We start from the raw sequence: 12,433 nt of genomic DNA on the forward strand, positions 1-12,433 counted from the left end.
AATGTGAAAAGAATAGCACCCTACTATATTGGAGGCCTATACATGAATTAACCTAGGACTAAAATAAACTAACTGATTGGAAAGAATACACCAATTTCTAAGATAAAAGGTAGATTTGTAACAGAATAACTGCTTGCCATCCATGGGTGACTTAGTTTTTGCTCTTTTGTTTAGAATAAAAGGTAGGTTTCTAGTTTCTTATAAACATAACTTAGAATAATTAGACTTTTATTTGCTTATTTTGTTTGAAACCATGTTTTCTACCATTCTTTTACCTTATGGTGTTTTGATAGGTGAAATAATGAATACTCCTTTAACCTAGAATTTTCATTCTGTTTTTGAGTAAGGCTGTTTGTGGAGCTAAGGTTGCAGCCCCTTGACAATAACATGGGAAGTTGGTTTCATGTGGGTGCATGTTCTTTGGTTAATCTGATATTGTTCTGTGTGCATTTTCACTGTGCATGAGTGTGTGTGAGTGTGTGTGTGTGTGTGTGTGTGTGTGTGTGTGTGTGTGTTTGAATGGCAACATTGGAACATACATGTTAATCTTATTTGGAAAACACTGCACAATCCTGATAAGCACTACTTCTTTACATCAACAAAGTACAAGGAGAAAAAACAAATTCATCCTATTTCTCACAAAATGCATAGTGGAATTCAGTCGATAAAAATGATATTCATTAAGTACTTGCATAAATATTTATGTATCTATCAAAGGGAACTTAGAATGTACCAGCAAGATATGTAAATTGTGCACCTAAACTATTGTAGGGGGAACAAAGGGGACTTTTTTAGGAAAAAAGGTGATTTTTTTTCATCACCCCACTTCATACTTAAAGTATAAAATCAATTTCCAAACCACTGCCTCGTCCAAGAGTTTGCCTCTATTGACACCCCATGTCTTCTCCACGTTCTCAATTGTAGTTTCCATATTAAGTTGCTGGGGCTGCCATTCCAAAGTACCACAAACTAGATGACTTAAGACTGTAGAAGTTTATCTCCCAGTCCCATAGGCTACGAGTCCAAAATGTAGGTATAGGCAGAGCCTCCAAGAGAGGTAGTTTCTTTGCCTCTTCCAGCTTTTGGTATGCAGGCACTCATTCATTTGTGGCTACATAACTGTAGTCTCTGCCTCAAATTCATATGGCTGTCTTGTCTTTCCTCTCTTTGTGTTTCTCTGTCTTTACACATCGTTCTTCCTGTGTGTGCATATTTCCCTATTGTTATAAGACTATTCAATATATTGGACTAGAGCCCACACTCACAATCTCATTTTAACTTATTTAAATCTGCAAAGACCCTATCTATCTAATAAAAGTCTAACATGTCAATTGACCCTACCTTCACGACAAACCCACCAGCCAATCAGGAGCGAGTATGCAAATTAACCCAACAAAGATGGTGGGTTAATTTGCATATGCAGGCATTCTGAAGCAGGGGACAGGGAGGGATGTTTGTGTCATTCTGTACCACCCCAGGGCACTTCCGGCCTCTGAGCAGCATGGGAAGGTAGAAAGGCAACTCTGGGCCAGAGTGAAGATGGTGCAAACAACCAGGGAAAGGGAGGCCCATTCTGGCATGAATCTTTGTACATCTGGCTTCTAGTTTCCAAATAAGATCACAAACAAGTAGGGAAGATTAATACATGAACATATCTTTCTTTAGGAGATGAATGACTCAGTTAACATTAACACTTCTGACTCATGTCAAATATATTGTGATTTACTGTGTGGAGGTGGTAGCATATTCATGTCTTCCTGTAGTGAGTTTTCTCATATACATTGTTTTCTAGCCTAGTGCAAAGTTTACTAGTTAAATACTGAACATTTGGATTAATAGAGGTGGGGCATTTTATTTTCTAAAATGATTTTCAATTGATTTCAAACTTATTACAGAAATGAAAACAAGAAATTTTCTGTACTTTGTGTCACTATCTCACATTAGCTACTAATTTGTCAGAAAAATAACAAAAGAATAGCAAAACTCCCAAGGTGATAACATGAAATAGCCTAATATATTATCCCGAAGACATCTCTGTAGGCAGCCAAGAAATATGCAATTCTATAAGAAAAGATGCTCTGCTGTGCAGCTCTCCTGTGAGATTGGGGATGATCAGCTTCTAAAGCTCAACTCAAGATCAATCCAGTTGCATGGGGAATTTTATGTAGAAAGATATTACCTGTCAAGCACAGAGCACAATGTTGGATAAAGCAAATTATACCCTAACAGAAACATTTGGGCAGTTTTAGGGATGATAAAAAATCAGAGGGCAATTGGTTTTCTGTTTAATAGAAAGAAAAACAATATAAAGAATGGTATGGGAGAAAAAAGGAAACTACATGTCTTTGCATTTTAAATATACACGACTTCAAATTTATTGAATTGAAAACCTTTCACATTGTCTTCATGTTGTCAGACTTGACTCTTCCTGTTTGATTCCTATGGTGTGACTATAAAGTAAAAGTTCAAGGATGGGAGTCCTTTAAATAACAATGTAATCAAGTCACTGTGCTGTGGAACCCTGGTTAACTGGAAATGCCCCTTCTACCCAGCCTTACCAAGTCAGATTTCATAAGGCAGTCGGTCACCTATTCATGCTAATCAGAGAACAAGAGGAAGATGCAGGAATCAAAATAGCAATTTGTTAGCTTTTACGTAATGATTCTAGTGAAAGGAATAATGAAAATGTAAGTTAATGAAAAAAAAAACTCTCACTTTTTAAAATACCTTTAAAAAAGCCATACTTTTTGTTTTATAATGTAAGAAAATACACCTTCAGATATGTTCAGTGTGATTTAAAAGTACCATAGTTTTTCTAAAGGCCAATTTGCTAGCATGCACCAACAAATATTTCAAAAGTGCATGGTTTTTGGTTCTGCAATAAAATTTCTAAGAATGCATCATAAGCAAGGAATGAAACAAATGTTTAAAGATGCATGCATGAGGAATTTCATTACAGGATTGTTCATAGGAACAAAAAAACGATAAAATAATTAAAATATCCATCAATATGAATGTGAAGAAATTTTTATTCAATGAAATAAATGTACTGTGCAAATGAAACTAAATCTGAACCTGATTGCTTCTCTAGATTCGAACACTTATGTATTAGAATTACATGGTCAAAAGAACATATTGGATGATACCAGAAAAATGCAATAGGGAAAACCCTGTCTTTTTATTTTTTACAAATGAGTTATAAGGAAAGGAAAAAATGAACGAGGAAGTATGAGTCAATAGATTAAAAACTTAAGAGATATATTACCCAACTTGGAACTTGTCTAGATCATGAAGCAAATAAAGAACAAAAAAGAAAATATTAGTAAGAAAATTAAAGGTATTTAAACATTTTAATGATATTTGATTATAGTACGGAATTTTAATTGTTGCATGAAATAATGATATTAAGTTTTTGAAAAAGGAATCCATAGCTTAGAGATATTTGTGGATAACTTGATATGATATCTGGGATTTGTTTATAAATATTCAAGATTGGAAGTGGAGGTGAGTGGATTGGTGTGGATAAAACATGATTAGATTAATGATTATTGAAATTTGGGGATTTGAACATGGGGGCTCATAATACTTTTTCTATTTTTAAAATGTTTTAAAAATAAAACAATAAAAAATATAAAAAGCACTTAAAGGTAAGTAAAAAATCATGGCATATAGAGCAACTAGACATAGCAATGCTTTTCAATGAAATATATACCTGATAAGAACCATACATAGATAATACAAAAGGGAAGTGACATACTTTTTCTATAATTTATTACTTATTTTGGCAATTCTATACACAGAAGAAGTAAAATAAAAATAATTATTTTACCTTACACTCTACTTTTCACTCACTCTACTTTTCAAATAAGCTGTCATCCAAAGTAATGTTCTTCTTGTATCAAAAAGAACAAAAACAAATCACTTGGAAACGCTTAAGGAATAGTTCATAGAGTCCCCAGCCGAGCTAATGTCTTTCTTAGGGTTGAAGTTATCTCCCAGGGAAGGTGATGATAAAAAATGCCCATCTTCCCTCTATGGTTCATTTTTTTTTTTCCAAAACTACACCCACCCACCACCTAGGTCCTGACACATCCTCTCCTCACAATAGTAGCCAATTTATTGAGCCAGAGTTTATTTGTCTTTTCATTTTAGAGCTAGCTTTGGTTTGGGAAAGACCCAGCCCCTTCAAGGTTTTTGCATATGTTTAAGAAAACTCAGTTTATGTTGATTTAGCAAGTTCAACTTTTTGGAGGTCACTCTACTTTTACTTGGGGACCCCATTCTGCAGACCCCTAGTGTGTTGTTTTTCTGGGTGACTAAGAATGTATAGTCGAGTTTTATTATCTATAGTATTTCACATTGACCCCTGCCATATTTCTTATACTGACTTTCATCTACTATTTCTACATACAAAATTTTTTCTTCTAATTTTTGACCATTTTCTATTCAGTGCCAGGTTGAAATTAATATGTCTTATCTTGTACACCTCTCCTCTATAAGTTCTAAGGCCATTTCCTTATTTCCTTTCTCCTTTCCTCTTTCAATTCCTCCCTCTTATCTCTTCCTTTATTCTCCTCTATCTCCTCTTCCTCTTCTCCCCTTCTTCATCCTCCTTCCCGTCTTCTTGCTTCCAACAGGATAAACCCATCTTTAAAATTTTACTCCATTTCAATTGAGTTTTAAGTTTTACTGATATCTGTCTTACATTGACCAGAGGGTTCCTTGATAATGCTACTTTAGATGATTTATAGACCAGGAAGGAAACCTCCACAATTTCATATATGAATAGTATTTTACTCATTCCAGTTTTCCATAATGACAGGATTTTTTTAATTAATATTTTTCTACTTCTTTAGTAATCTACTGCCTGATTTTAATATATATATATATATATATATATATATATATATATATATATATATATATATATATTAATTAATTTTGTAAGCGAGGAAGGGAGAGTGATAGTTAGAAACATTGATCAGGTGCCTCCTGCATACCCCCCACTGGAGATGTGCCTGTAACCAAGGTACATACTCCTGACCAGAATCGAACCTGAGACCCTTCAGTCTACAGGCCAACCCTCTATTCACTGAGCCAAAGGGCATACTGCTCATGTTTTTTGGACAAAACTCAGTTCCATGTAATTGATGTAGTATGAGATCACAATTTGTGATCCCAGAGAGGCCATCCTTTTGGGAACATATGCATGTTTGCTTTAAGGAGAATTCAGAGAGCAGGTGGGTGACTTTGCTGGAACTATATAAAACCTACTAGTTTAGCATTTGAAGTCATGTCATGCACATGAGGCAGAAAACTGTGTTTTGGAATGGGCATGATTAAAGATAAAATTTCATAAGAATGACGTGTCCACTATATTGGCAGCATTTCCTGATTCCTGTTAAGATTAAAAGACGTCAAAAATATTTTGCTAGTAATACTTTATAGTTTCTATCTGAATATGACAGCCTGAGCAGCTGAATTTCAACTCACACATTTCCTCTTCAAAGCACAGAGGTTATATCCAGCTAAAACCCACTACATTCTCTCAAGAGATAACTCCACTACTTTATGAATTTTACAAGCAAATTGTTTTCTCAAAACCTAAAAGGCATTTCAGTACAAGAGAGTTTGCTCCATTTTTAACACATATGATTGCTAGGTTCATGGTGTATATGAAGTAGGTACTACTATTGTCTCCATTTTATACTTTAGGCACAAGAAGACTAACCACTAAGTTCAATGACACACAGCTAACCTCAGGTGGGACCTCTTCAGAGCCCACTATGTCATATTGGTCTCTAGCAAATAAAATCCAGAATAAACAACTTTTGACATGTGGACATATTAGTTAAAATATGTCACTATTGATCTTGTCTGAAGCAATAAAACATTAGAGATAAAGTACAAGCGCTCCTTAAGTGAAACCTTCAGACACATTCTCCTCCCACACTTCCTGAAGGGCACCATCTCCAGCTCATGAATTTGACTTTTACTTCCAGTTCCCTTGAGATGCTTTACATACACAAATTAAGTACATTTCATAGGCACGTGTAGCCTTGCTCTGAATGATTTTAATGTAATGAAATCATATGTGAAAGTGCTTCTTCAACATTTTTTTTCATTCAGTATTATCTTTATGTTCAAAATATTTTACATCAGCTGTCTAGTCTTAGGAGTGGAGAGCCTCCAATTGTGTAGCTGTTTAAGATGCATTTTGAATAACTTTGGGGAGAATGTGACCTGACTGAAGTCCTAGGTAAGAAAAGGTAGCATGGAGTTGGAGAGGAGGTTTGTTTCCCTGGCTTCTCATGGAACCAGAATGTTTGCCAGGCTCAGGATAGAACTTGATGGAAGCACCTGAACTGATTTCAGTTGATGTGCAAGTTTGTGGGAACAAATGAGGACCATACTAAAAAATGTTCAAGATACTACAGAAAAATCCTAATTTCTAGGCTGTTCAAAAGTGGAGCCCTAGTGACAAATTGAGGTCATTCAGAAAATGCAGAAGAGGCATAATTTTGTAACCACAGACCAGTAAAGCCTGTTTCACACAGACTACTCAATGTTCCCTCCCTTGGCTCCTGGACGATGTTCATAGACATTGAGAGTGATTTATTATGCACTCATTCCACAAAGGCCAGCAAATATGTCTGCAAATACTAGTTTACACCCCTCATAGGATTCAAAGTCCTGTGAGAACAAGGGCATTTCTTGAACTTGGGGTCAAGTGGCTTATGAAGTGAGGGTTCTGAGGAGACCAATTATGGGATGTTGGAAGATCAATACTGAAGAATTTGGCATCAATGCTAAATTACTCTCTGCATAATTCTCTAGTTATCTCTGCTGATATTCAAAATAATCAGAGAGAAATAACTTACCTTTACATCTCACATATGTTTCACTATGTTTTCTGAAAGAAAAATAATGATATTGCATAGATGCTTTCATGTTACGGAAGTCAGTCATCACAATCAGTGAGCTAGCCCTATGTTGTTATGTTTCTGATATCTCCTCAGCCACCTGTGCTACTTTCTAAATTTTCATTTTTCAGCAATCTGAACAATCTTTTTATATGCTTACTAAAGTCATACATGGCAAACTTCAGGCTTAAGGGATAGAAGAATAGAGGAAAATGCATATGGAAAAAATAACACCGGGTTGTTATTCCAGCAAGTGGTCACATTTGTTTCCAATATGGTTTTGAATTCAGTGTGCAAGGCTGAAATTTGATTTCTCCAAAGTCAGTCTCAACCCATCTATGAATGGAAGAAGTTATGGAAGGCTGCAAAGAATATCTAGAACAAAGCAAGTACTCAGATATGTATAATTTCCAAGACATTAATTTAGGTTAATTTAGTTACATTTTTCTCAAGGGTAAAATAAACATAGTAATAATTGCCATGCCTGGTATAGAAATTTTCAGTAAAAAAAAAATCACCCTTTTTTTTCTATCCCAACATTATAGGTAATGCCACTGTTATTTTAGTCAAAGCATGGTTTAAGTTGAAGCAGGATGCTGTGTAATCAAAGCCAGAGGATGAAGGAACAGGGCAATATCTTTGACTCCACAAGGATAATAACTCAGTGAAGTGAGGCTTTGGATAAATTCCTCCCCAGAGAGATTTGCTAACTTGTCACTCTTGTATGTGAATTTAATTTTTGTCATGATAGAACAGTGGGTGACAATTCCATATGAAAATTTCTCTTGACATAGGGAATTCTAAAGAAAAGCATCACTTTTAGTTTTTATTTTTTGTACACTTCAAAGATCATATTCTGGAGATCGTTCAGTAGTAAAACAGTGCAGCCTATAAATACATTGGGCGCATTGCATGATCTCCTCCCCAGACCAGGATGCAAAGCCAAGCTGAGCTTGGAATGGGCTGAATGTCTTGGCATAAGACCTTTGGCATTTGTCAGCTGAGTTTCCAGATCAAAAGCTAAACTGGTATTTTTACAGGACAGTTTACTCTAGTAGTTTTCTGAAAGTGTATGTCTAAAAATAAGCTGCCAACCTGAGTGTGCCTAATTGTGCAATTACGTGAACCATTGTGAACCTTATTTGCATTACTGGAAGAAAGCAATTTTTCTTTGCCATACTAGTTCAAAATATTCTAAATTAAAATGCATTTAAAACACCTAACCTATCGAACATCATAACTTATTCTAGCCTACTTTAAACATTCTAAGAACACAGTATCCAAAAAATGCTGGCAATACAGTACACTGCAGAATATGGGTTGTTTACTCTCATGATGACTGACTGAGAGCTGTGGCTTGTTGACACAGGCCAGGATCACTAGAAAGAATCTATCGCATAATGCTAGCCCAGGAAAAAATCAAAAATCAAATTAGAAGTATGGTTTCTACTGAATGTATATAAGTTTTGCATCATCATAAAGTCAAATATTTTTAGATTGAATCATTGTCAGCAATCGTCTGTAGTTGGAAGAAAGAGGTAGAGTAAGAGAGAGAGAGAGGAGGTGAGGAAGACATGAAGAGAATCATTGCTTTGGGGCATGTAAATAATAATAAAAAAAGATTGTATAGAGGAGGCAGCACTACTTATCTCTGATTTTTTCATCCTCATTTCCATTAAAGATATTGGTCCACATAATTAGAAATGTAAATCAAATACTTAAGTGAAAACTGATTCCAGCATTAGAGAGATGTTTGTAAGAGAGCAACAGATTTAGGGAAAATTTACTTATTACAAAATTGATCCCATTTGTAATACACATGACCAGGCAAAGAACCATTGCCTCATTCATAATAACCTGTCATGACCCACTTTTAACATTTTCATCAATCTTCTCTAAATGATTCATTCAACTGCTTTCTTCCATGAGTTTTACACAAACTACAAGGTCTGTCATCCTGATTTTATATCCATTCTCTGGCTCTTAGATGCTGTCTCATCTTAGTCAATTTAATTAATCTTCCTGAGCCTCAGTTTAGTCATTTATATAATGGAACATAGTAATATAGTACCTGATTTTCAGAGCTGTTGTGAGAAATAAATTGCTTAGCATAACACCTAACATAAAGTTATCACTCAAATATGTTAACTAGTCTTATTATTATATATATCCACATTTTTATTCTAAATTTTGTCAATGTACCTTCCTGCTAAGTAAAATAGGTTCTAATGTGTAGGAAATGTGAGGCATACAAATCCAGGAAGATAGAGATAGACATATAACCCCATTTTCCACATCTAGAATGTAAAAGAGCCATTCCACATTTCATTGTCAGAGCCGAGCAGGTTGGCAGGCATTGATTTGCTGATCGTTCTGAGTTGCCATTGAGTTGATTTTAGATCCAGGCTCTGACTGACAAAGCTTCCTCAGTAAGATACTGCTGGTTTTCAAGGATTGTTTTGTGGCTAAAATAAATGTTCACAGTCTGAGAAGGGAATAAAGAGATGCCACTGCCCTAAAGAATCAAAGTTGGACATTTTACAATAGGAAATAACATGTATTTCCTGACTCAAAGTAGCTGGTATGCTTCCACTTATCAATGCTCCTAAGTACCAGTAATATTTTCAGTTCTGCAATGAAAAATCCCATGAGTCAGCTCTTGTAGGATTGCGAGAGAAGTATGAGATTACTCTCCACTGACAAGTGTGACAAGTAGGGTTTTTCCTCCCTTAGGGATTTGAAAACAAATTCATCAGTCAACCAAGAGTGACCTGCTGTGAGAGAACCTCAAGAAATTCACATTAAGTATATGCCATAAGCCTGTTCCTTAAGTAATGTACATCTTTTTGAGAGAAAAATACTGAAATACATCTATGCACATTGATCCTTATGGTCTTTAAATACATCTTAGATTGTTTGGAAATGAAAAATAGATTCATGGGCAGGTATAATAAGGTGAGTCTCTGGGGGAAAATCAGGAGTTGAGTAGACCTTGAAGGTAGACACAATCTGGATCGATCAAGATGAGAAATAGATGAAATCCAGTTTTCTTTACATACTGGGTGACTTGAAGACTGGCAATAGCAAAAAGTCAGTGATTTTTTTCCACCTCCTTATCAATCAATACTCAGCTATATTTGTTCTTAATTCTATCATCATCCTCCCAAATGTAGTTCTCTAACCTGAGATCATCTATATAGACACATTTTATTTAAATATTTAAAATGTTTCCTTTTTGCTAAATATCAGAATGAATATAAGAAACCATGTTTCAAAATTGTTATCTTAACAAGAACGAAATAGTTTCAATGGAGTATATTCTCCTTATTGCTTTTCCTTTTAATTTGACCAATGCCTCTGATTGCTCTTCATTTAAGGACTAGATTTCAAGATGAGATATTCCTTTTCTACCACCAGCCAATTCCTAATTTTGGAGCAATTTGTCTGGTTTGTAACTTTTTACAAAATTATTAAAAAACAGGATTTGAGCACTTATTTTATTGAATTAATTGTTGATATTTGTCCTTTTTATCTCATAGCTCAGCTTTGCAGAACCTTAGCCTATGTAATTATAGTGTTTTATCTTGAGTAACTATCAGCAAGCCCTTTTCAGATTTAAATAATCAGAAATGAAAGAGATTTGATTTTTTGTACAGCCTATGTAATATTTTCATCTATGCCTACAATACCCAATTCATTGACTCATTATAACTGGGCTACAATAGATTATTTTCTTTCACTTCTTTTTTTTCTGAAAAGTCTTCAGTAGTTCATGAAGAATACTCTTTCATAAGTTTATTTCTTCATTACATATTTAAAAATATGATTCAGCTGCTCTTATTAAGTTACATTAATTCAATTAATATTTTTACTTTATTATTTTTAAGAGAAATTGTGATGGAAATTAATCCTTAGTGACAGGTTTCTAAAAATCAGCTGATGACTTAAAATGATGAAAATTGCTCTGGGAACTTAACCTCCCCATCTCTGGGACTAAAATGAACTCAGGACTCAGCTGACAGAATCATAATTCCAACCATGCATGGTTCTGAAAACTACAACACGTTGGCTAAATCTCACTTGCCATATGTGTTATTAAGGACAATGAACTAAGAGTGCCTTTTACATATTTGCATGGGTAAAAAATAAAAGGTAAATAAGATTTCATGGAAATTAGAAAACACTCATATTTTTGTGTCCATAAATAAAACTGTATGGCAAAACACAGCAATGGTCATTCATATATGTATTATCTGTGGCTATATTGTGCTATAACAGCAAAGCTAAGTAGTTGCCACAGGGAACATATATTCATGAAGTCAGAAATATTTACCAACTGGTCCTTTATAGAAAAAGCTCACAGACCTTGTTAAGTAAAGGGCATTGAATTTGAATTAAGTTTAGCACCTCTAATACCTGGTTCTTAATGTGTTGTTGTATGCTAAACATGTAACTTTTGAAAGTCTTTATTTATTCTTAGTGGGACTCAGAATTCTTATTCCTAAAAGAAGATAAATAGTAGATGTAAAATGTAGGGGCAGTGCTAGTGAATTTGCATGGTAGACTGTAAAAAAATGCAAAATAAAAGAAGATGATATTTAATTTGACATATGGATTCCTTTGTGCCAGCGAATTAAAACAGTGATAATTTGGCCATGGCCTTTCAAAAGATATGTATTTAAGTTTAGAAGAGCAATTTGCATGCAAGGAAAGAAAAGCAGAAGATAAATCTTTTAGAGTACCAAGTTAAACTCGCTAATTCATCTACAGAAGCAAACTTGCTTTCTGGATCGAGCCAAGGTATCTGCAGTCCACTGGTTGAGTGAAATGTGTGTAAAGGTTAGCCTCACCTTTCCACTCCGGACATGGTGACAGATATATGTGTGCACATAGACAGTGTGTATGGGCACTTTTTAATATATGCAGATAAAGGTACAGGAAGAAGGGTGCCAAAGGGACCCGCTTCTCCTCCATGCCTCATCTGGCCTTGTAAAATAAAATTTCTCTAATGAATAAAACTGTCAGTTCCAAAGCAACCGAGTTGGAAATAAATCACAGGAAGATTCACTTTTCAGCAGAAGGCTGAGGGCAGGTCTGCACGCCTTTAACTGGGTCCTAAATTCCCTGTGAAGACAATTGGAGGAAGCTCCAGGAAGCCTGGCTGCTGGACCCTCAGACGACCCTCTGGCAAGAGGCAGACAGACAGCCCAGGCATTCCTTGTACAATCACAAGTTTTCCGGTGACATTCCACTTTACAGAATGATGCCACTTTTGTCCGTGAGCCAAGTTCCCGGCTCCAGAGCACCAGCCTGCTCTGAACAAAGCAGAGCACCCGGGGCAGGTCTGTTTTGATAGCCTGCCTGGCTCCTGGAGTGGCTTGGGTCCAGAGAGGATATGGACCACAATGCCTTTGACTTGGATCCTGGGGGGTAGAGGGGGGTCATAAAGATGGGGAAAGACAGAGACAGGGGAAACAGTGCCTCTTGGGTTGGCTATAAATTCCAGGCAA

This window comes from Pipistrellus hanaki, assembly GCF_964339955.1.
Source record: "Pipistrellus hanaki genome assembly, chromosome: 1".
Taxonomy (NCBI): Eukaryota; Metazoa; Chordata; class Mammalia; order Chiroptera; family Vespertilionidae; genus Pipistrellus; species Pipistrellus hanaki.